Source organism: Schistocerca serialis, chromosome 1, assembly GCF_023864345.2.
Source record: "Schistocerca serialis cubense isolate TAMUIC-IGC-003099 chromosome 1, iqSchSeri2.2, whole genome shotgun sequence".
In the NCBI taxonomy this organism is placed as follows: Eukaryota; Metazoa; Arthropoda; class Insecta; order Orthoptera; family Acrididae; genus Schistocerca; species Schistocerca serialis.
In genome coordinates this window covers 564490664-564517392 of record NC_064638.1, presented here as the reverse complement: position 1 = coordinate 564517392, position 26729 = coordinate 564490664, and the positions used below count along the sequence as shown (strand labels likewise).

At 37.6% G+C, this 26729-nt stretch overlaps 1 long non-coding RNA gene across 1 annotated transcript in view; it reads left to right on the top strand.

The window, feature by feature from the left end:
• LOC126457890 (uncharacterized) overlaps nucleotides 1–13793 on the top strand; it is a 65941-nt gene extending 52148 nt beyond the window's left edge. Inside the window, exon 3 of the long non-coding RNA XR_007585547.1 lies at nucleotides 11770–13793. This is a non-coding gene — a long non-coding RNA (uncharacterized LOC126457890). The remainder of the gene's footprint in view (nucleotides 1–11769) is intronic.
• The last annotated feature ends 12936 nt before the right edge of the window (nucleotides 13794–26729 follow it).

The window sequence follows — 26729 nt, the reverse complement described above, 5'->3', positions numbered from 1 at the left end:
TATTTATTATTCCATACCTTTTCGATATCCACCACCTGAAGTCCAATTTTGGTCGTATTTTCACAGAAAGTTGTATTCAACAGTTATTAATATTTACTACAAAATTTGTAATTAAGATATTTTTAGTCATTAGTGAAATTAATTATAAAGAAAAAAGGAAATGTATCAAATATTAAATGAAAAGGAAGAATATCCAAAACCCTTAAACCATAATTTGTTAATAATTTACACAACCATCACAGCAGTTCCTAATCTTAACCGTTGGGAAACATCAAGATTTGTGAATTTGTCTTGAGTAGCGAGACAGAGGTAACTGCCAATGCATGTTTAAAGTTAGGTGTAGTACAGAACTTCATTTTGGGGTTTCAAAATTGTAGTGTGCTTGTGGAAACTAGCAGTAATTGCACAAAACATGGATGTAACAATGATTCATAGCATAATTTATCATCAACATTCAGCAACAGTCCTGAATAAGAAATATCTTAAAATGTAAACCAAGTCTGTTTTATGCCAAATCTTTGGAAGGAATGATGTAGTTGTGCAAAAACAGCATTCATTATATGTTCTTGGTGATATTAGTAGATTTGTTTTGAATATGTATATGACAAGTGCCATCCAAGTAGTTGTTCAAAGGAAAGTGAGGACATGTAATAGATTGAGTGAATGAGCCATTCTAAGGTAACCAGAACTAAAATTTGCTTCTTTATTAACACAAAGTCGTTTGAGAAATTTTAATTGTTAGGCTAATACCCAGACAGCCCCACCACCAGTTGGACTTGAAGTCACTGATGCGTAGTCCTCAGTTTCCTGATGTTCTATATACAAGCCTGGTGTTAGCTAATATGCTGCTTTTACTCTTCCAAGTGACGCTGTCAGTGACTTATCATCATACATTACCTGCAGCATGTGATCATTATATGTTGAAACTCTGAACACCCCTGTTGGCTGCACTGCATCATTCTTAACATTATGTGAGAGCATGTTTTAAGATCTCTCTGTACAAAAGTTTCCTGCTCACCATGGAATGGTGCTGGTGAAGCTTGTAGTTTGAATATTTGGACTTTGGTTTGCTGTATCAGATATGGCAGTTGTGTCTCCACTGGCAGCTGACATGTTGGGAAAAATGTCAGTGGTAGGCATAATGTTTCTCCGAAAATCATCTCTGTGTTGATGCCCCAACTCTGGCTTGTGCTGTGTGAAGGCTTAATAAGAACAGCAGTAGTGCAGGGGACAACTGTTTCCATGGCATGTAAGTGCAGCTTTTAATGTTCTATGCCAGCACTGTGCCATCTCAGTGGTTGTTGGGTAGTAGCTGGTCATATGATGGGGTTGCACACTGTGCAGCGTGGACAGCTCAAGAAACAGTGTTGACTCAGTTGCCATCCCTGATGTGCAGTGATGTGAGCTGGACAGCGAAAACGCGATGCCATGCTATGCCATTCCCCAGGTGCTGTTGCCATGTACTTGGATGCCACTTAGGTTTTGCTACAGTGCTATGGACATCTGAATGCATCCTGAATCACCAACCTCTGACTGCTGCAGATGGGTTACTTCAACATCTCGGTGAACAAAATTTTGAGTATTTATCAAACAACATATGTGATTCATTGTGAGCTATCATTTGCAAAAAGGCCTCATTTTGATGTCAAGAATTGCTTATGTGATATGCTGATTGTTATTATCACATGACTCGTGATTTGTACAGATGTGAATGGGCACATTATGCACACACCCATCCTTCAGATCTAAAATCCTATAACTCGAGAACAAAATGAGATATCATTCTCATCTCAGTTTTAAATGAAATTTCAGTATCTTATCTACATTTCATTCATTGCAATATATAAGCAAAACCCAACCATACATAAAGTTTATGCAATTCGTTATCACTTTTTCAAGCTCTAAAATTTCGCACAATGTTTTACTTAATTTGATGCAGCACAGTAAGTATGACAGATAACAAAAAGAAATTTAGTTCTTTATCAAGTGAATAAATCAGACTGTAAGACGTGAAAAAAATCATTTTTTTTGTTTTTAGTAGTTTTTGAAAAATCGGATAATAAGTATTTCATATCTCCGAGAATGTCATCTCTAAGGTGCCTCAGCACAGAATGGAGAAAGGATGTATGTAGCAGCTAAAGAGTTAATGTTCGGTAATCTCCATGGGGCAGTGATGTATCATCTTTCTTTTTTATCAAATGCAATGGTGATGTCCACAGGCTCCCTGACTGGCATATGATGCTATCTTGCAGCAGCTCTTCAAACTCGGTATTTGGTGCAGCAAAATGGCCAGGTTTTAATCTTCTCAACCATTGAGAGCCTGGCCTGGCCAAGTGGCATTTTGATTGGAGCACCTATTCCTATTGCGCCTGTAATGATTTCACCACCCATTGTAACCTGTGCCATACTGAGATCAATTTGCAGCCTTTGTTGACTAATAAAGTCCACTCCTAATGTTGATTCTACCACATTTGTGAGTACAAACTTCCTCTTGATCTTCCTACTGAAACCCAGTTCCACCTCCTCTTTGCAAGTACCATATCAAAAATATCTGGACACCTGGCTGAAAATGACTTATAAGTTCGTGGTGCCCTCCATCGGTAATGCTGTCATACAATATGATGTTGGCCCACCCTTAGTCTTGATGACAGCTTCCACTCTTGCAGGCATATGTTCGATCATATGCTGGAAGGTTTCTTGGGGAATGGCAGCCCATTCCTCACAGAGTATTGCACTGAGGAGAGGTATCAATGTCATTCAGTGAGGCCTGGCACAATGTCGGTGTTCTAAAACATTCCAAAAGTGTATCAGGTCAGGACTCTGTGCAGGCCATTCCATTAAAGGGATGTATTTGTCACGTAACCACTCCTCCACAGGCCATGCATTATGAATAGGTGCTCAATTGTGTTGAAAGATGCAGTCGCCATCCCTGAATTGCTCTTCAACAGTGGGAAGCAAGGAGGTGCTTAAAACATCAATGTAGGCCTGTGCTGTGATAGTGCCACGCAAATCAACAAGGGCTGCAAGCCCCCTCCATGAAAAACATGACTACACCATAACACCACCAACTCCGAATTTTACTGTTGGCACTACACACGCTGGCAGATGACATTCACCATGCAGTTGCCATACCCACACCCTGCCATCAGATCGCCACATTGTGTACCACTATTCGTCACTCCACACAACGTTTTTCCACTGTTCAATCATCCAATGTTTACACTCCTTACGCCAAGCGAAGCATTGTTTGGCATTTACTGGCATGATGAGTGGCTTATGAGCAGCTGCTCGATCATGAAATCCAAGTTTTCTCACCTCCCACCTAACTATCATAGTACTTGCAGTGGATCCTGATGCAGTTTGAAATTCCTGTGTGACGGTCTGGATAGATGTCTGCCTACTACACATAATGACCCTCTTCAACTGTCAGTGGTGTCTGTCACTCAACAGACGAGGTCAGCCTGTACATTTTTGTGCTGTACATGTCGCTTCACATTTCCACTTCACCATCACATCAGAAACAGTGGACCTAGGGATGTGTAGGAGTGTGGAAATCTCGCATACAGATGTATGACACAAGTGGCACCCAATCACCTGACCACATTCAAAGTCCGTGAGTTCCGCAGAGCCCCCCATTCTGTTCTCTCACAATGTCTAATGAGTATTGAGGTTGCTGATATGGAGCACCGCGCAGTAGGTGGCAGCACGATGCACCTAATATGAAAAAAATATGTTTTTTGGGGTGTACAGATACTTTTGATCACATAGTGTATCGTTACAGGCAAGTTCGCTGCTCTAAAACTACCAATGCATTCTCATCCTGACTGACTGGTAGCATGCCTTAGCAGAACCCCAGTCAACCAGATAGCAACAACTAGCTATTTGTCCCTTACATGTAACTGGCATGATAATGTGAGAAAGTATAAACAATTCTCTGTATGTATGATTGAGCTGCCATTAATTTCTGAGCCAATCTGTAACACTGTGCCTTTACTTGTAATGTGATACTCTTTTGGAATTTCATGATGTGACACACCTGCTCCTTCTGAATAGTGGCTGCCTCCCCTAAACTGATGTAGTTGGTTGCCTGAAGCACTGGCATAGTGCTTGCTTGATCTGTTATCGTGTACATTCCTCAACCATACATGACACAGTGCCTTGTTACATATTACCTCTTCTCCACCGATGCTCCTAATATGTAGTCAAAACTCCAATGGCAGTCTATTGATTGAAGGGAATAAAAAAGAAAATCTTTCTGCATCTGCAAAAGATATTACAAAAGGAGTGTCTGAATGGTTTACCAGAAACAGGCTAATAATTAATCCCCGAAAAACGGTACTCATGAATTTCCACACTGATCAAAATAAAAACCTGGCACAACCTGTAATATGTATAGATAACCAAAACAGTAGTGCTATCAATGAAACTAAATTTCTTGGGATTCATATCCAGGAAAATCTTAAATGGAGCACTCATATCACAGCCCTAAATTCAAAACTAGCAAAAATGAGCTATGTAGTAAGAATTCTCTACAACAGTACTAGTGCAGAAACAGTTAGGGCCGTATACTTCACTCGTGTACATTCAATACTGAAGTATGGTATCATTTTCTGGGGAAAATCATCAGGCCATAATGGTTTTCAGGAAACAAAAGGCAATTATAAGAATAATGAAACAAGTGAGCAGCAGAAAATCATGCAAACCTTTCTTTAAAGATCTAAACATCCTACCGCTTCCCTGCATTTATATACTGGAAATAGTCACAGGTGTCAAAAAAAGCATACTGAGAAAAGAAAACCTTTTTCCTCAAAACAAGTGTCCATGATTACAGTACCAGGTCAGGCAGTGACATACAAGTTAGTCATTTCAACACCACATTGTGCCAAAAAGGTGTATATCATGCAGGAACAAAACTTTGCAACAGATTACCAAGACATATAAAATCTCTTCTTGAGCTATAAAGCTTTAAAAAGTCTGTGACATCCTACCTTCTGGAAAACTGCTACTATTCAATCTCACAGTATCTTATGCAAGAAAAAATATAATTTGTATCTTTAATTGTAGAAATAAGTTATAAATATACAGTATTTAAAAAATTTGTAATTATTAACTGTATAGATCCAATTTGTCATAAAAATTCATAAAATGTATGTTTGCCATTTGAAAAACCAGTAGCTAAAAAGGTTTTCTATATACAGGGCTATTACAAATGATTGAAGCGATTTCATAAATTCACTGTAGCTCCATTCATTGACATTTGGTCACAACACACTACAGATATGTAGAAAAACTCATTAAGTTTTGTTCGGCTGAAGCCGCACTTCAGGTTTCTGCCGCCAGAGCGGTCGAAAGCGCAGTGAGGCAAAATGGCGACTGGAGCCGAGAAAGCGTATGTCGTGCTTGAAATGCACTCACATCAGTCAGTCATAACAGTGCAACGACACTTCAGGACGAAGTTCAACAAAGATCCACCAACTGCTAACTCCATTCGGTGATGGTATGCGCAGTTTAAATCTTCTGAATGCCTCTGTAAGAGGAAATCAACGGGTCGGCCTGCAGTGAGCGAAGAAACAGTTGAACGTGTGCGGGCAAGTTTCACGTGTAGCCCACGGAAGTCGACGAATATAGCAAGCAGGGAGCTAAACGTACCACAGCCGACGGTTTGGAAAATCTTACGGAAAAGGCTAAAGCAGAAACTTACCGTTTACTATTGCTACAAGCCCTGACACCCGATGACAAAGTCAAATGCTTTGAATTTTCGGCGCGGTTGCAACAGCTCATGGAAGAGGATGCGTTCAGTGCAAAACTTGTTTTCGGTGATGAAGCAACATTTTTTCTTAATGGTGAAGTGAACAGACACAATGTGCGAATCTGGGCGGTAGAGAATCCTCACACATTCGTGCAGCAAATTCACAATTCACCAAAAGTTAACGTGTTTTGTGCATCTCACGGTTTAAAGTTTACGGCCCCTTTTTCTTCTGGGAAAAAAACGTTACAGGACACGTGTATCTGGACATGCTGGAAAATTGGCTCATGCCACAACTGGAGACCGACAGCGCCGACTTCATCTTTCAACAGGATGGTGCTCCACCGCACTTCCATCATGATGTTCGGCATTTCTTAAACATGAGATTGGAAAACCGATGGATCGGTCGTGGTGGAGATCATGATCAGCAATTCATGTCATGGCCTCCACGCTCTCCTGACTTAACCCCATGCGATTTCTTTCTGTGGGGTTATGTGAAAGATTCAGTGTTTAAACCTCCTCTACCAAGAAACGTGCCAGAACTGCGAGCTCGCATCAACGATGCTTTCGAACTCATTGATGGGGACATGCTGCGCCGAGTGTGGGAGGAACTTGATTATCGGCTTGATATCTGCCGAATCACTAAAGGGGCACATATCGAACATTTGTGAATGCCTAAAAAAACTTTTTGAGTTTTTGTATGTGTGTGCAAAGCATTGTGAAAATATCTCAAATAATAAAGTTATTGCAGAGCTGTGAAATCGCTTCAATCATTTGTAATAACCCTGTATGTACTGAAAAAGAGATTTATATGGACAAATAAATAAATATCACCAGTACACTCACTCTGTAACATCTGTTGCATACGTTGGTCTAATGATTTGCACTTTCGGCTGCCGACCATCTCCCTCAAATGGAAGTAGTTTTGCTCTGGGGGTGGCTTTAGTATAATGCCCAAGATCATTGCTACTGCTTGGACACCTAAATTATTGATGCCTACAGCAAACTTCATGCAGTCAGTGGTGATATTGTTTTGCATAAGTGCCACATCCAGTAATGCAAACCACGACTTTGTTTTTTTTATGGCAAAGATTGAGGAATCTGCCCTTTCACTCATGTATAAGAAATTGTGTAAGACTCATTGAATAAACTGTTCTCATTTTTCAGCCCATCTTGCCATTTGCAGAGATAACAGTATGATTTTTCACATTCTGCTTTGAGCTTGAAAGTCATTTGTTTGTCTTTGCAGATCTTCTTGCAGCTATAATGATTGCAGTGTAATCTGAACCCACTCAGTGCTTTGACACATCATCACTGTCTTCCTTTGCACATTTTCTGGGGTCTCTGAGCTCTTCAGTATCCCAGGGGTCACCAATTGGTAGTTGCATTTCACTACTCAATAATAATGATACAATAAGCCAGCAATATTGAATTTAACTGTTTTGTTTTACACAGTTAGGTAAATGAGACTTGACAGAAACCCAAGTAAACAATGAATTGTCAAACATAAAAACAAAGAGTAAACATAAAAGAGGTAAGATGTGCCTGCAGTCCCAAGAACAAATAAGATACACTTTGCATCTTAATCTGAAATTGGTTCTTTCCACAATGTTTTTAAAATCATGGTGTTTTTAAAACTACCTAACAACGTTTTTCACACACACACACACACACACATACACACACACACACACACACACACACACACACACACGTATATCACTTCTCTCACAAGCCACAATGGCTGTTTTTACTGGTAATGGTAGCCACCTCAACCACAAGTGACATAAAGTCTTATCATTTATTTGTCTTTACAGATCTTCTTGAAGTTGTAACAACTGCAGTGTCATCTGAATCCATTCGGTGTTTTAGGTAGTTATATGTATTACAGTTTTAAAAACACCAGAAAAATAATTTTCTTTATACCTGCTGGAGCCCCTTGAATATGGAGTAGCTACTCTGTGACATTTTCTGATCTTTGTGATCCTTTAACATGTTTTTGTCACTTTAATTTTAATCTTCATTTCTAAAAGAAGAAAACTGTGGCTCTAGAACAAGATTCAGCATCAACATCAAAGTTAGTCAGTCATTGATACAAAGATCTTATTTCTTCATTTCATTCATTTCATTTTATTATCTTCCTGTATATCATTTACATGATGTAGGAATTGTCACAACAAAGTTATCATACTAGTACAAGTACTACAGACATAATAATGGAATATCACTTTCAAGACATTTTTTAAAAGTACAAGTTTAGACATACAAATTAAAATTTTTGGCAATAAATTTACACACAATCAAAGTACTCATCTATGTCATAGAAAGTTTTGCTTAAAAGGTAATTTTTAAGTTCAGTCTTAAATTTTACTTCATCTATTATTGCCTTCATGTACACTGGCAGAGCATTGTAGAGTTTTATTCCAAAATAACTTACATGCTTTTGGGTTTGTGTTGTCCTTACCCTTTATACATACAAATTCTTACGAGTTTAGTATTATAATTATGGCAGTCCTCATTTGTACATAGATTTTTCATATGTGCTCTTGTACACAGAATGCTTTTAAAAATATACAGTGATGGTATTGTGAGTATTTGCAGTTCTTTGAAAAGGGGCCTACAATGAGTTCTTGGAGAGTTATGTGTTATGATTCGTACAGCTCTTTTCTGAAATTTGAAGATATCTGGTAAGCTTGATTTAGTTTTACCCCAGAGCACTATGCCATAAGACACGATGGACTGAAAGTAAGCAAAATACACTAGTCTAGTACAGTCTGTGCTGCATACTCTAGATAATATCCTCAATGCAAAACATGCCGAATTGAGCCTGTGGGATAAGTACTTTAGATGGTCTTTCCAGCTTAAGTTTTGATCAATGTGCATGCCCAAAAACTTTGTGCATTGTACACTCTCTATCTTCTTATCCATTAGTTTTAACTGGAGGTCCATATCTTGAGTTGCTTTGCCATACTGTATATAATTTGTTTTACTTAGATTAAGTGTTAACTCTTTAGCATTAAACCAATGTTGAATATATTTCAGGACTATATCAGTTGTGGTGGTTAATGATTTTTTATCATCACTTATAATTATGCTAGTGTCATCTGTGAACAACATTATTTTGGTAGAAATATTAGGATTTTTTATGTCATTTATATAAAGCAAGAATAATAAAGGACTGAGAACACTGCCCTGTGGGGACACCTATTTCCAATTTCTTTGCATCTGAGACCCACTTGATTTTCTGATTTTTATGCTCTGCGTTGATTTCTACCACCTGAGTTCTATCTTGAAGGTAAGATTCAAACCACTGCTTCACAACTCCCCTTACACCTATTGCCTCCATCTTGTTTAACAGAATTTTGTGATTTACTGTATCAAAAGCTTTAGATAAATCTAAGTTAATTCCCACTACACATTTTTTAGTGTCGAGACTCCTGACAATCTCTTTGGTATAGGCATGGATAGCTGATTCTGTGCTGTGGCCTGAGCGAAAGCCATGTTGATTGCAGTTTAGAAGTTTGTGAGCATCTAAGTAATTTATGAGTCTGGTTTTCATTAATTTCTCTAGAATTTTTGAAAATGATTGGAGAAGGGATATTGGTCTATAATTTTCTACCTTGTATGGATCTCCTTTTTTAAACAGGGGTCTAACCTTAGAGATTTTCAACCTCTCAGGAAACACACCTTCGCTGAAAGACAAATTGGCAATATGTACCAGGGGCTTTATAATTTGAAACAAATACTAACAAAGAGATAGAGGGGCTGGCCAGTACTTACCTCAGCTCAGTACAGCCGATAGATACACATAAAACAGAACCGAAAATTTACATTCCTAGCTTTCGGAACAAATGTTCCTTCATCGGGGAGGAGAGAGGGGAAAGAAAGGGAAGAAGGGAAAGGAGATTCAGTTACTCACAACCCAGGTTATGAAGCAACAGGGAAAGGAAAATAGGGAGGGTAGCAAGGATGGAGGCATGGTTGTCAGAGGGAAGCCAAAGATATTCTACTGTAAGTACTGTCCCAGCTTCAAACCAAAGAGGATGCATACAGAAGTAAAGAGGTATATAGTGTAAAGATAAACACAACTATGTAGGATGAAAAGATGCGTGAATGGCTAAAGAGGAAAGGGAAAGAGGAGAAGACTGAAGAGTAAATGGGATTGAGGTTGTTTAACGTAGGTTCAGTCTAGGGGGATGGCGGGATGAAAGGATGTGTTGGAGTGCAAGTTCCCATCTCCGCAGTTCAGAGGGACTGGTGTTGGGTGGGAGAAGCCAAATGGCACATACGGTGTAGCAGGTTCCTAGGTCCCTAGAATTATGCTTGAGGGCATGCTCTGCTACTGGGTATTGGGCATCTCCTAGGCGGACAGTTCGTCTGTGTCCGTTCATGCGCTCAGCCAGTTTAGTTGTTGTCATGCCGATGTAAAAGGCTGTGCAGTGCAGGCATGTCAGTTGGGCAACTTTTTTTGTTATTGACACAGGCACTTCACCCACACCTGCAGACATTTTTGATTTTAGACTCTTTATCACCTTTAATATTTCATTATCATTTGTGGGAATTAACAACATACTACTGTCTACTTTTGGGGCTGTTAATTTCTCATGTTTAGTAAAGTTTTTACTTAATGACACTGGTACACTTAAAAAGTAATTATTAATGTAATTTGCCAGAGTTTCATCTTTTAATTCAATATTTTCACTATTTTTGAGTACTATTTCCTGATCCTTGAGGCCCTTACCTGTTTCCCTTTTCACAATTTCCCAAATAGTTTTTGATTTATTGCCTGATTTTCTTATTAATTTATCATTACTTAGTAATTTTGCTTTTGTAATTACTTTTCTACGTATTTTTTTTGTAATTTGTTACATATTCTTTAAACTTGGGGTCAGTCCAACTTTTCAGTCTATAGTTAAGCATTTTCATGGTCCTGGAGGAATTTCTAATACCTGTTGTGATCCAGGAGTTAGCATGTGTATGCCCATATGTGTTTGTTTTGACAAGTTTCTTAGGAAAACACATTTCAAAATTCAACATAAACAGGGAAGAAAAAACATTATATGCAGTGTTTGTGCTAGTTTGTAACAGTACTTCTGCCCATGTTTGGTTAGTCAGTGTATTTATGAAGTGACTGCAACTATTTGTGGAGAAGGTTCTTTTGTACATTTGGTATGAACTATTTTTGGTCACAGGGGCTATGGGAAATTTAAGGATAAGTGCATTGTGATCAGATATTCCTAGGTCAACATTTATTACATCTATATCTATGGCATCTATATTTGTGAAGATATTATCTATGAGACTTTTTGAAGAGTTTGTTATTCTTGTAGGGTTAGTTATATGTGGATACAAATTGAAGCTATGTAAAACATTCAGGAACTGATCTTTGGATGCACCTTCAGTCAATAAGTTGACATTAAAATCTCTGCTTATAATTATTGTTGATTTTTTATGATGTAATATTTTGAGCAATGCCTCTAACTTATTTCTAAAAATTTCAGGATCACCACATGGTGATCTGTACACTGACATTATTATTAATTTACTCTTTTGCATATTCAACTGTATTGCTGCAGCCTCAAAATGTTTTTCTTCATTCAAGGATTCAGTTACAGTCATATTTTTAACCTTTACTCCAGGTTTTACATAAATGCAAACACCGCCATGTCTTGTTTCCTTCCTGCAAATATGGCTTACTAATTTGTATGGGGAAATGCAAATATTTTCTAGTTCATAACTCATGCACCAATGTTCTTGAATGCAAATAGAATCTATACTAGCTTCACTGGCTGCAATCTCAAGTTCTAATATTTTATTCTTCTGAAAGGCAACCTTTTGTTATCTATTTCTCCTCATAATATGAGTCTCTTAGATTTTTGCAGCACAAAAGTGCTTTCTGCAAATTATAGTAATAGAAACTAAATATATTTGTACACTTGCCAGTTGTAGGTTGTCTTTAGTATTTTTCTGTTACTTATAATATTATCATTTATAAATATGATTAATGTTTTGTATTTTTGTAGGTATTTTGATCTGTGTTTCCTTCAGAAGTGGCAGTTTTGCATCAATAAGGAGGTATCATTTATTTTTATGTAATCATACAATACAAACAGTTTCTGCACTATGGACAGAAATTGTCATCTGTGAATACAAGAAGTTACCAAAAGAACTTTTAGGTACTAACAAAGTGTAACTTTTGTCAATTATGCTTTCTTTTATTGTTACCTCTTTTAAATGTTACCAAATGTCTAAAATAATGCAAACCACCAATGCAATAGGTATATATTTTCCAAACAGTTTGAGTAATGACTGTGGATCATAACATTTTTTTTCTTTTCTGTTTTTGAGCTTTTAGTTTCAGTGTTTTTGATGTTAACTGTTATTACCATCATTATTTCATATTTACTTAGAAAAATGAAGAATTTCATAGTACTAACTTTGCGCCTTCTCCTCCGTTTCCTTTTCCTTGTAATTTGTCATACTGAAAATTCTTGTTGAAAAAAATTTGAATTCACTTTTATTAGCATATCTAGTGGTTTAATTGTTTATGCAGGCTCGGTGTTACTTGTAGAGATTATTTGAAACACTATAATTTTAATTTTTTGTACCTTTGCTTGAAAAGTTACACATATTAAATTTTTCAGTGGACTTAGAAGTTACTGATTCATGTGCTTATAACATTTAATCATATAAATCTTATACTGTTTGTTATTTCATGACAAATGATTTATACTATTTTCCATAATTTATCCAGCCAGTCTGTAAAAGAATAAATGCTCATTGGTTTATGGCAATACTGGTGACACAGAATTTACTCTGGCTGCAGTATGGCGATAATGCTCATTTTTCTAGTTTTTTGTATCCAATGCTTTGTATTATGTTTCCTCCGAATATCAGATTTTCTTATCTTTGTACTCATCCCATAGCATTTCTGCCTGCCATTTCGAGTAGATATTAGATTCATAAATAAATGTCTTTGTTTTTATCTCAGTGTGTGTTGTTGACAGATATTGATAAATATTCCCTATTGTAGATTTATAAGTTCCAAAGTGATTAATATATGTGTAGTATATGTTAAGTAGGTCCACACCAGCTATTCAGAGGAACAAAATATTTATAGTCACTGTGTCATTATATCAGTGAATGGTAAAGCTTTTGTTTTTTTGAAATGAAAGTAAACAGGCATACCTGTGATGCAGCAGTTTATATAGTATAACAGTACCTATTGTAAACAACCATACTATTCAGTCACATATCATATGGTGTAAACTAGAAATGAAAGACTTCCTTCAGCTTCAATATTTTTGGTTGCAAAAATTCTGCACATCTAGCAAACATATGAGGCCTTATTCTCAGGGATTATTTTACGACTGTATGTTTAACTATGGTATGGAAAAATGTGTGAGAAATATGCAATATATATTTTAACAATGCATGAAGCACAAATGTATCTTATGCCACAAAAAGAGAGAAGTTGGGACAGTATATTCACTTCTATTAGAGGAATGTAACATTAATTTAAATGATTGTAAAACTTTTGAAATTGTGCAAATTAGGTACAGTAGTCCACAGTATTTCCTCTGAAACCAATATATTGTGGTATGTTGAATTTTTTAAATGTCTTTCATTTGTGGTGTTTGGATTTTTTGCCCTATTTCAGTATTACTAATTTTGTTTCCGTCCATCAAAAATTACATGTCTGAATCATTCCATAAGAAATGTCAATACTTATATACTTGATGTTTTTGAAGATGATTCCTATGCTAGTGCCTCATTATGGTAATACTCAGTCTTGTGAGATTACTAGTATTAAACATATAATTTTTAGCTTATATCTTACTACACTACAGTGTTGCAATGTATTTAAATTATAATGCTTGTGGATGTGATATTTTCAGGTTGTGTTTCACTATAGGGGACATTTTACATTTGTTACACTGTGTGGCAGATCCTTAATCTATGTGTTCTGTACAGTATTAAGGTCTATCGCTTTCTCCACTTGGACAAGTTCTGCACTTTTTTTCATAAATACTATGTATTTTCTATTGTTTCAAGTTCTATATTGTTCATTGTGAGAAAATAAAGGTTTATGTACACTAATAGACTGTTCACTGAAATAACTAACAAGCAGAAATGATTATTTACCTTTAAAATTGGCTTGTTCTGATTTTTTTTTTTTTTATGTAGCTCATGAAGATTATAATCATTGAAAGATACACACCTTTACAGCAAGGATAAGGCCTAGTGACAAGAAGTTTATGAAAGTTGTAGTTGTGACAGAGGGAAATCAGACAGTGCCATCTTATTGAGAGATGAAGAGGAGCATGACAAGAGAAACGGAGGAAGTATACAGCATATTAAAAAAAATTCTGAATGAAGTTTCTTTATGTGTAAAGGATTCCTGTTGGTACAGAAATGGGGAAACAAGGGAGGAAATGCAGGTGAAGAAAAATGTAAAGATCTGGAGGTAGATCATAAGCAAATACAGAGACATACCCAGAAACAGGAGATAAAATTAACAATGTTATGAGAATACAGATGGAAGACAAGCAGTCTGAAGTAAGTGAACAATTTAGAAGTATTGGGAAAATGAGAGGCTAGAGCAGGGCCAGCCAGAAATTCTGCGCGTGTGCGGTGCTCCTGCACATGTGCAACTTTCGGGGCACAGCGTGCACACCGCAGCCATCAGCATACATGTAGTGCATGTTTCTATACACAGATGTCGTTTTATCCACTTGCTGGGATACTCTGTACCGGCGCATTCTAGTGCTCTTTCCACAGCTTGTAAGCCAACCATGGGAAGGTATTTCGCGTCACAGTCTACTCATTGAGATGTCTACTTTTCTGTTAACAGTTTAACCCAGTAAGACAAGTAATACAGTTAACAACCGTGGGTTTTTATTAAGGCAGCTCGTCTGACGGCATGTAAACATGCGTGATGTTTTTGATCTAGTATTTAAGAAAGAGAGCACTTAGCGACTTCCACTGAACCTTATTCATGATTTCAAACAACATTAAACTAATGCAAGGTTTCCTATAACTAATTCTCCGTGCCCTCAGTTACACCCACATAATTTCTGTCTCACTGACCTCTGAACAGAATGATAACCGCAGACCTCTCGATGATCACCTGTTATTTCAAAACCAAATCAAATGGCTCTGAGCACTATGGGACTTAACATCTGAGGTTCAGTCCCCTAGAACTCAGAACTACTTAAACCTAACTAACCTAATGACACCACACACATCCATGCCTGAGGCAGGATTCGAATCTGCGACCGTAGCAGTCATGCGGATTTCAAAACCATTATTGCTATATCTTGCATCAGTTCCATCTGAAATTTGCATAATAACCGACAATTAGATGAATGTTATGTTTTATCAACTTCAGCTGAGCGTAGCCCTCCACACATTTTTTTTTTTTTTTTTTTTTTTTTTTTTTTTTAGAAAAAAAAAAAAGGTACACACACTAAATGTAAGTATACATTGGAACAATCGGTTTAATGACCGATTTTCCTGATAGTAATGTAACATGGAGCAGAATGAGACAATAATGCACAGTTAGTAAACAATATTTTTAATTATGAAAGGAATAAATCCAAACATGTTTATCACTGGTCATCAGAAATGATATAGTTAATATCGGGCACAAAAGCATGGCTCATTGACAAACGCAAGCAGTTGTGAAGATTTTCATCACTTATGCTTGACCGAAACCTTGATTTATTCATTTTCATCACTGAGAAAAATCTTTCACAAACATATGTCGACCTGAACATGGACATGACTCTCGTGGCTTCTCGGTGCAGGTGTGGAAATTCTTGTTGTGAAAAATTTTCGTAGAATGCTTTTGTACTTCGCACTGCAAAGAACTTGTCCTTCAGTCTTGTATTGACTGTAGGTCGATCAGTTCCATCTGTAGATCATTTGGAGCATCTTCAACTGACGACGAGAATGATCGAGCAAAGAGGCGAATGACAGGAGACAAACTAGTAACATCTGCAAATCGTGCTCGAAATTGTTCCTTAATTTTTACAATTATTTCATGGACCAGTCCAAGAGTTGGGAAATGTGCAGTGTTTTCTGTCAATAGCTGGCTCTCCCAAAGCACAAGCTTCCTTTCAAAGGCATTTTCTTTTTCCAACATGTCAGAAATTAAATTATTTTCACCTTGCAAACTGACGTTTAGGCTGTTCATGTGAGACGTAACGTCCACGAGAAATCCAAGGTCTGATATCCAACAAGGGTCTTCCAACATAGGTTCACTTTTTCCCTTCTCATGTAAGAATGTTACTATGACCAAACGTAAATCAAAAAATATTTTCAGCATTTTACTTCGACTGAGCCAGCGTACTTCGGTATAGCAAGGTATGTCGCCGTACTCCGCTCCTAATTCCTCCAAGAACTGCCGAAACTGGCGATGCGTCAGCCCATGTGTCTTCAGATAATTTACAGTACGCACAACAATTTGCATGACGTTTGCTAACGTTACTGATTTTCCACAAAGCGACTCTCAATGCAGAATGCAGTGAATTCCATACAACGTCTCGTCTGTGCGCCCTAGCTTTTTGCGCATACATGCTATGAGTCCTCTCTGATGGCCTTGCATTGATGGTGCTCCATCTGTGGTCACTGAGACTAACCGACTCCGCTCCATACCGACACCATCAATGGCTTGCTCGACAGCTTGGAGGAAGTCCTCACCTATAGTAGTCCCTTTCAAAGGTACTAAGTCCAAAACGTCCTCTGTTACACAAAGTGCGTTATCGACACCTAGTATGTATATCAGAACCTGGGCTGTATCTGTAAGATCTGTTGCTTCATCTAGCGCAACAGAGAAAGCAACACCGTCTTTAGCCTTATTAATTAGCCGCCTGTGCATATCGCCGGCCATAGCACTGATACGTCTTGTCACTGTTTGTTTGGACAGACTGATTTCTTGAAACCTGCTAACGTTCGTGGGACACACAAGTTCTGCAGCATCAATCAGTCACCCTTTCACAAACTCCCCTTCGGAAAAGGGTTTCCCAGATTGTGCAATTCTTAATTCGATTTTAAAACTTGCTCGCAGTGAAGATTTAGTGTGGTTGCCAATCTGGAAAATTGAAAACAGTACATTGTACAGCGTACAGTAAAATAGACATAAATGTAACATAAGAAACTAAGAGTTCAAGAAGTATCAGTTTCTTTGACGTACAGTAAAATCGAGTTGATGTGTCTCATCCATTTTCTTATGGACATTTAATTTTGCTTGCCGTTATTCACTGTTGAATACACTACACTCATCTTTGTGATATGTATTGCAGTGCCTTTCAATTGAAAACTTACATTGGCCGCCTATTATTCAGCAGCACAGCGAACATTGTGAGTTTTTGCCAATGGCTACAAAAAAGAATTGCAGTTCCGAGTCATTTTTAAACGACTGAGAACATAGCTCTCCCGTCCTTTGCTTTTTGACAGTACCTGCCATTTCTCAGTACTTCTCTGTTAAGATTACGGTCACCAGGAGTAAACGAGACTGGGTATGTTGCGCTCTTGCTTGTACCACATATACAGGGAAGTGGAGCCGCCACCATTCAATTAGGACACATGTCTAATAAAAGATGTCGCTGTCGCACACGTGTGCACATGTGCAGCACTGCCGCACGTCTGCACACTGTGCAGCATTTGGCCGGCCCTGGGCTAGAGGGACTAAGACACCTGAAGATTCAGACCATGGACCTATGGAAATGTAAAATTTGTTAAATGGTGATTGTGACCTAACACATCATTGGAGAATATAGAAATTTGAAATAATTTCTGTAAAGCTGTTCTTTGTAGGTATCCACACTTTCAGTAACTAAACAGGAAGAAGTAAGTAACTTGCCAATGAATGTGGCCATGTTCTGGCTTCATGTTTTCAGGAAATGTGCCTCCATTGAATACATCTTAATTGATCGATCATGACAGTAGCTCAAGAGGATTGGTGAGTTGGCTTCTTCCTCTGCTCACTCAAATATTTAATATAAAACTTTACCAGAAGTGTTCCAGATTGATTTTGGGAGCAGCACAATGGAGGATCTGGACCAATGGTATTTTAGAAAATGTAAATTGCATATCATGATTTTATAACCACTCTGTGCTGTATGATTCTTTTTAAAAAAAATCTCTGACTTCTTCTCTTAGTGACTGTAGGCTCTGGTCATATGATAAGCAAAAATGAACATTTTAAATGAGTAATAATATCATGCCAGTGGCAAAATAGTGCTACATCAAAGTGTTGCATCTTTCCTGCGAAAGAAGCTGGAAAATAAAACTTGTTCACAATAAATTTTGAGATAAACATGTGATTTGGTGTATTAATAAAGATACAACACATTGATAAGTCAAAATCAGTTCCTTATATTAGAAATAATTTATAGCTACGGCCCATGATAGTTACATTCTGATGACTGGAAGCTGAAAGACAAATGTGAACAGCCAGGCATCTCCTAGCTACTCTCTAAAAAGTTTGAAGGCCACACCTGCCTTTGTTACACTAACATTTACACATCTCTGGCTGTTAATTGATACACAGGATTCTTACACACATACAAATATATTTTTTAAAAAAGGGGTATTACAGTGCCCATTGAATGTGAGTCGTAATTCAACTTTAATACATGTAGGAAGAAAAGTTAAAATATGCGTACATTTTTTTACTTGTTTGATAAGGAAAATTTAAATAAGTGTACAATCTGTACATTATGAAGTCCTTGCCACAGGCTTCTCTATTTGCACATGTGAACATGGTATATAGACAGCATAATGTTCTGAGGGTGAACATTGATTCCAAACACTTGTCAGTTTCAATAGGCATTGCAGTGCTGGCTGTGAGTCCATCAGACGAGTGACATCAGATGCCAGATGCAGGGTTGTGGCATCAGATGCGTGACATCACCCAGGCGGTATCAGGGTAGCTGGTTTGATCTCATCAGTACACCCGCAGTCCACGCACGTAGTGTTGCCTTATTGGTTCTCACCCCAGTGTCTGCTTGCGTATATGCAGCAGTGCTGAAGCTCCATGATTTGTGAAACATTTGTATCATTAAATCTATTTTTTGAAAGGATGCACTACTATGGTGCATAAAGAGTTAAAATAAATGGATAAATACATATACAATAGATAAAAATTTAGATTCATTTCTTAGCAATAGATAGCAACATAAGGTCAGAATGTACAATTATTCATTTTTTTCCTCAATTTTTTGTCATCTGGAAAGAGTTGGACATTGCTCACAGCATAAGAATAATGTAAATTCAGACAAAGTTTAAAGTTCAGTCTTTCTTTGGATAATTAATTGCTTAAATACAAAGTCCAAAAGTTGTTAAATTCACACAAATATCAATGTGTCTATAATTTTGTTCACTTGTATGTGTATTAGCATATACATTTGAATGTTCAATAATGCACACACACAGATGTCCAGTGACAATTACATTTTGTTTCTGGCATTCCAGTGGCTTAATTCAGCCATGATCACCGAATGTGTCACATCATGTTTATATGTGATGTTAAGTTTTCTTAGCACCCCACCAGGAATAAGGGTTAAGGATAACACACTAATTCTCTACCCCAGTGCACAGTTGGTCACTGTTTATCACATACGTACCACTACTTTGTTTTTCACTATAACAGAAGTCTAGGTACTTTCATATATAATTTCTTATTTACTTTGGGCTTTTATATTTACTGGTTATTTTATCTCCTAAAATTTTTCCGTTAAACAATCATTTGTTTTCACAATCTTCACTTAAACCTAGCTCCAGCATTTTGAAATGGCCTTGGAATCCCAGTGTAGGATTCATATATCATGAAGCCAATATTTCATGTACTTATCTACACAAAAAAGTTAGATCAGTGAAAAGTCACTACGACACATCACTGCCTAAAGTAAGTGAGTGCAAAATAGCAAAGCATCTATTTTTAGAAATGATTCAGTTACAAAACAAACAAATGCTCATCCAAAAGGAGCACAGGAAGTAAACTGTACTACTGATATTTACTTTGAGAGTAGGCTAGTGCATAACATATTCGTGTGTCATCATGTTGCAGTTAGATGGCACATGGCACAGAGTGCAGCATACAACAAAAATGTTTTCACCTGTTGACATGACATCATTCTCTGGCATTTTACTATTCACTCAGTTTTATCGGTTCCTGTCCATCTTTTACTCTCTTCACAAAATAAATGGCAGTATACAAATGTGCTAAGAATAGAAGATATTGAGCCATGTGTAAGTCCAAGGTCCACTTTCGCACACAGAGAAAACGGCCTTATACCTAGACAAGTGAAAATACTTGGCATTACAATAAACATAGAAAAACCATAGATAAAAGTGAGTTGCTCTTACTGCATATTATCTTCAAGTTAATGCATGTATATGGATGCAAATGGATAAATACAACCCCAGATAGTTTAGATCTTGTCCCACTAATACATATGCATGTGTTAAAAATTTAATGCTCATTCCAAAGAAGTTCAGATATATTATGTTTCATATATGCATGTGATAACGTACTTCCTAACTTTTGTTTAGTGATCAGTATGATGAATATTCTCATACTGGTACCTACCTTTTGTAGTGTTTTCTGTATGTTTTGTGTATGCTGAAACTTCTTCAAATCTTTGTGTGAGTACAGACCTGGAATCACATTGGTTGTAGGATTTGTAAGTATATAATGACCTGGACGTGGAATGCATGTGTGTTTGCAAGGTTTTATTTCCCTACTTTGGGAATGTAGCCATAGTGGGCTTAGCAGCATATAGCTTTACAAACTTGGGAAAAAAAGTCATATAATATGATAATGTATTTGATACCTCCATGAGCAGTTGTGCATGGATCAGCAATATCAACAGCTATGATATCAAGTGGTTTGCTCGGCAAAATACAGTGCAGTTCAGTTTTACTAGATTTGTTGATGAAGTTTGCTTTCTGACATACAATACAAGTTCTTCATAAGCAATGTACTTTTCATCATATACTGAGAAAGTAGCTAAATAGATTAAGTTTGCCTTCACACTTTGCAGTACCGTAGTGCCCCAGGCATGATGTGTATACCAGATAAGTTTATCTACAGAATAAAATTTGGGTTTTCAAGCCATGACAAATCGAATAAAACTCTTGAGCTTTCAATTGCTATCTCCATCATTACTGTCAGGAGTAAAACCACTGGCTGCCGAAGCTGGCATGGATTTCTGCTTATATAGCCTTGATTGCAGCCTCTTGCATCAAACAGAGAGACCAAAATTATGAATGCACAGAAGCTGTTTGGGCAGCTCATAGCAGCTCCAACCTGCCATGGGACTGAGTGACGTCATGTGGCATGATGCATTGGCGCCACATTTGAAACTGCTGCTTCCATCTCTCTACAAGCATCAAGCATTTGCTTCTTTTTGACATCCAAAGCCCACCCTACTGCCCAAATAAGTGTGTACTCCAGGTCTCTCTCAACCACCTCTTTTATAACAGAATCCCCATATGTTTGCGCATGAGGCTCTCATGTTTTCAAACAGTATTTTGTGTCTGTTTTCTGGGAAATGCTTAGCTATGGCAGATTTGTCAAGTTCCCATTGTTAAATATGTCCCTTGTGCTCAGTACAGTGCTCTACAATTGTGCAAAATGTCTGACCTATATAGATGCTGTCACATTCTCAAGGGACACTATACACACTGGGCACACAAAGAGCTATTTCATCTTCAACAGGACGCAGTATGTCTCGTATCTTGGGAGCAGGCCAGAATACTGGTCTCATTCATGTCTCTGCAACACACATCCTAACTTGCTGCTTGTTGTCCCACAGTATGATGGGAAAGCAACCCGCTTGGCCTCTTCTGCCCACTCATAAGGCATTCTTCTTTGGTGGCATCTGAAAATGTTGTGTAATGTCTCTCTTAGTATAACTATTCTCTTTTAACATGTGTCTCAAGTGCTGCAATCCATATTGTATGTGATGATTGTCAGAAATAACATTTTATCTGTGTATTAACTTGTTCAGGACTGCTTTCTTGTGTACTGGGTGGTGAAAACTATTAGCATTCAAGTATCGGTCAGTGTGCGTTGGTTTCCTGTACAGTGAGTTGCTAAACTGACCTCCTGCCTTCTGCTCAACTGAACCATCCAAGAACAGTAGCTTTCCCTCCTGTTAATGCTGGGATGGATACCATTCATGTGATTGACGAACTGCTGCAGTGTATTTTCATCATGCTGCTCCTCAAAGTGCTCCATGAAGAAATTCATATCTGCTGGAGACAGTGGTGAGCTCATGGCTATACCATCTGTCATTTCATAATATTCGTCACAGTGCAAGAAGTACTTTGCCTTTAGAAGTCAGAAAATGGACACAAAATACAATTTGAAAACATGGGCAACTTAGCTCATGCATCAATATACTAGTATTCACTTATAAATGAAGCAGCTGAGATTACATGAACAGCGATAGTTTCAACAGAGACAAGAGATTCACACTAAGTAGGGTGTCGGGAAAGGAAGCAATAATGAATGCTTGATACTTGTAGTGAGACAGGAGCAGCAGTTTCAAACATGGTGCCAGCCCCTCACACCACCTGACATCACTCAGTCCTGTAGTGGGCCAGAGCTGCTATGAGCTGCCCAACCAGCTTTCGTGCACAAGTCATTTTGCCCTTCTCTGATTGGTGACAAAGGCTGCAATCATGGCCCAGCTTAAAACCGTGCCAGTGCCAGCAGTCAGTGTTTCTACTCCTGATAACAATGGCGGAGATGGCCATCGAAAGCTTGAGAATTTTGTTCTAACTGAGATGGTTTGAAGACCAAGAAGATTTTATTCAGACTTACCACCTCAAAAGACCCAGAGGACACAATTTTATCTACATTTTCAGACAGAATGCAAAGACAACAAGTGTTTATATTGGGGAGTATCATATACAATAATACATTATTGTGTAAGGTGTAATATTGTCCCAATCCACCTGAATTGTCCTGTTTCAGCTGTGTTCTCACCTTGCGCCAATGTGGATCTACTTCTTGTAGTTCTTTCATGTTTCTCCATTTCTCAATATAATATTATCAGTAGTGGTTACCTTTCACACATAAAATGTGGTATTCTGTTTCTTGTTCCAGTGTTCCTGCATTGTCAGCTACAGTGTTTTGTTTTCCTGCAATGTGAATTTCTTTAAATGAGTATTCTTGTAAAGACAATGCCCTGTGCAGTATGCTTAGGTGTAATAATCTGCATGACATCAAAAATCTCCAAGCTTGGTGATCAGTATATACCTTTATGTTTCTACCATAAATGTAGTAACCAAATGTTTTTGAGTGCTCAAATGATTGCTAGTGTTTCTAATTTATTACTGAATAAGAATGCTTGAATTCAGTGAGTGTTCTGCTTGCAAAGCTTATCCTATTCTAGTTAAATTTGAATCAAAGATGAGACCAAACCTGTATATGAGGCATCTGTAGGAATGTGACATAAGATATCTGAATTAACTAATGCTTCTTTTATTGTGCTAAAATCATGGGTGATCTCTTGTGTCCAACACCATAAAGAGTTCTTCTTAAGTAAAACTAAAAATAATGCTGTGCTGTTTAATAATTGATCAGCAATAAAACACCAGAAGACAGAGCAGACACCAAAAAATGCTTTTAAATGCTTGTTCTCAGCAGATATGGGAAATTCTTGATTGCGATAATTATATCAGGACATGGCTGTACTCCTTGTGAGGGTATTATATGACCTAAAAATTTGATCTTTCTTGCAAACTTAGATTTTTGTTAATTTGTCATTACTCCTGCTAAATAAAACGTCTCTATGAGGGGCATTTGAAAAGCACGTGCAAAGTCTGAAAGATGGCACCACTGGTGCGTATCAAGGTCATGTTTAGTTAGTAGTATCTCTGGAAAGAACACACACCAAGTTTCAGCCATATTGGTCTATTTCTTTGTGTCTGGCATTCGTGTGAATCAAGGAAGTCGAGTGATTGTCAAAAAATGGAGGAAAAAGAATTTTGTCTAGTGATTAAACATTACTTTACGAAAGGCAAAATGCCTCAGGAGACTAAAGAGAAGCTTGATAAATATTACAGTGACCCTGCACCTTTGATTAGAACAGTTTATAAGTGGTCTCAAAATTTTTGGAGTGGCCATATGGGCACAAGTGATGCTGAACATTCTGGACACCCTGCAGAGGTTACGACTCGAGAAATCATTGATAAAATCCATGATATGGTGATGGATGACAGAAGAGTTAAGGTGTGTGAGATTGCTAGTGCTGTGGGCATCCCGAATTAATTGGTACATAATATTTTGCATAAACATTTGGGCATGAGGAAGCTATCGACAAGATGGGTTCCGCAATTGCTCAGAGTTGACGAAAAACAGAATCGTGAAGTGTTGCAAGGATGTCCAGGAAGAATCTGCAGGACTTTAGGCATCATTTTGGCACTGTGGATGAAACATAAATACATTACTATACTCCTGAGACCAAAGAACAATCTAAACAATGGGTTACCAAGGGAGAATCTGCACAAAAAAAGAAGGCCATTCCTTTGGCCAGAAACGTTATGCCAACCGTCTTTTGGGATTTACAAGGGATAATCCTCATCGACTATCTGGAAAAGGGTAAAACTATTACAAGTGCATGTTATTGATTGTTATTGGGCCATTTGGAAATCAAGCTGCAAGAAAAACATCGGCGATTGGACCGCAAAAAGCCCTTTCCCATCACAATGCACCAGCAGACACCTCAGCAGTTGTGGTCACAAAATTAATAGAAATAGGATTTCAACTCATTTCACATGCTCCCTATTCTCCAGACTTGGCTCCCTCGGACTACTATTTGTTTCCAATTTGAAGAAATGGCTGGTGGGACAAAGATTTTATTCAAACGAGGAGGTGATTGCAGCAACTAATAGCTATTTTGCAGACTTGGACAATTCCTATTATTCGGAAGGGATCAACAAATTAGAACAGCATTGGACAAATTGTATAAGTCTAAAAGTCTAAAAGGAGACTATGTCAAAAAATAAAAAAGTTTTAGCACAAACACGTAAGTAGTTTTTATTTTTGCACGGACTTTTCAAACGCCACTCGTATTGTTTTTTCAAGAATGTGTAGGTGTTCTGCACAAGTATTTGTTACTATGAGAATATCACCAGCATACAGCATAAACTTTCTAGCAGTTCTGGACCTAGAACTGTGTGTAAAGCAGTAATGAACACTCCATAACTATCATTAAGTCTGAAAAGTAAGATGCAAAAATGATAACTCCAACTGCTAAAAACAAACGATGTATATTTTCTAGATTCTAGTATTAGTTTTACCTGCCAATATGAACTTTTTAAATCAACAGTTGTAAGGTACTTGATGCCATGGAATCTTTGTAACTGTTCATCAAGATTTTCAGGACTTGTGCGTAGAGGTACATTAATTTTATTTCTGGCTTGTGCATGTAACCAAGTTGAGTACTCCCATAAGGTTTGGTTATGGTTAACAATAGGCTACAGAATGGTGATATATGTAGATGGTTCAGTCAGGCTTCAGTCTAGCATTTGCTGATCCCGTCTCACACTGCTGCTCAATTTGGCCAGGGGATCATATATGTGTTGTGGCAAAATACATCGTGGGAGTGAACCTGGTTTTTGTGTAAATACACGTAAATAGTGTAGTAATAAATCAGATAACTTACCTTGTTGTTCCTTTGCTGTTGCTGTAGATTCAGTTACTTTACCACTTACAAGTTCCTTTAAGTCTGATATTTCATTTTTTATGGGCTGGGTTACATTATAGCTGTCATGATTGCCTAAGAGTTGTCTGAAATAGCTTTGGCAGTATTTGCATAATTTAACTTTTGTCTGTCCAAATTTACTTCAGTCCTTTCACTATTGTGCACCAAGAAACATTTAGCTTAGGAGAAATCAATTATTCCATCTTTCTCTCTCAGAAAATCTATGCTTATCAAGCTGTCAGTAACAAAATAATCCGTTAGTGTAAAAGGTCATTCTATCACTCCATTCCCAGCTTAATTGTCACAAAAACCTATGTCCTAGTGTAGTATGACATAGGTTTTTAGTAAAAGGAGACCTATGTTCCACTGAAGATGATCACACTGGCCAAAGATAGTCATATATTTCATAAACACTTTATGTAGTAAAAAAAAATATCCACCGTGTGCGTGACTAACTTTGATCTCTGCGGTTGGTGCATATGTGACACATATGTAACACAGCGGGGCAAGGCGCAGCATGGAAAGTGCAGTAGCACTTGCTGGATGTGCACATTTATGCCTTGACGATGTCATGAACATCTCAGAGAAGATATACATTGTAAATGTACAATGCACAATGTAAATGCTCCAGGCAAATGAAGACTGTAAACCTTGGATCTAAAGTAGAGTTTGATGTGGTTGGATGTACAGGTCGATGTATTTGAGTTAACGAATTACTAATATTTGGCTCTATCTTCACGATTGATGTAAATAATTGGAATAATACAGGAGGTTATCATTAAAGATGTGTTTGTCATTCAGTAGTGAAACATGTTGTTATAGCATCACCCTGCCTGGACACAAAGGCAAGGAGAATAAGTAGCTCATGTCCATGCTGGACAATCAGAACAAAAGCTAAAACATGACTGTATTGATTGAAGAACAATCAAAGGTAACTTAGGCCATATTGAATTGACAGAGCTGCCACATAGTATTCCACACTCATGGTGTTTCAGCCAAGATACGGTAAACACTTAGGAGGAAACACAGCACTAACTTCACATTACATAATGCCAACCACAGTCATGATTCGGCATTTCTGGGCAGGAAAACATGGAATGGGGCCTAATTCCCTCATTCTCTTATACAAATTGTGTGACACAGCACGTATTACTGCCCACATATCTATAACAACTGTGGTTGGTACACCACCTACAATAACTTGTGCTGTGGCCTGTATTAATTCACTCTCAGGGCCATGATATTTTGTATTTTCTTTG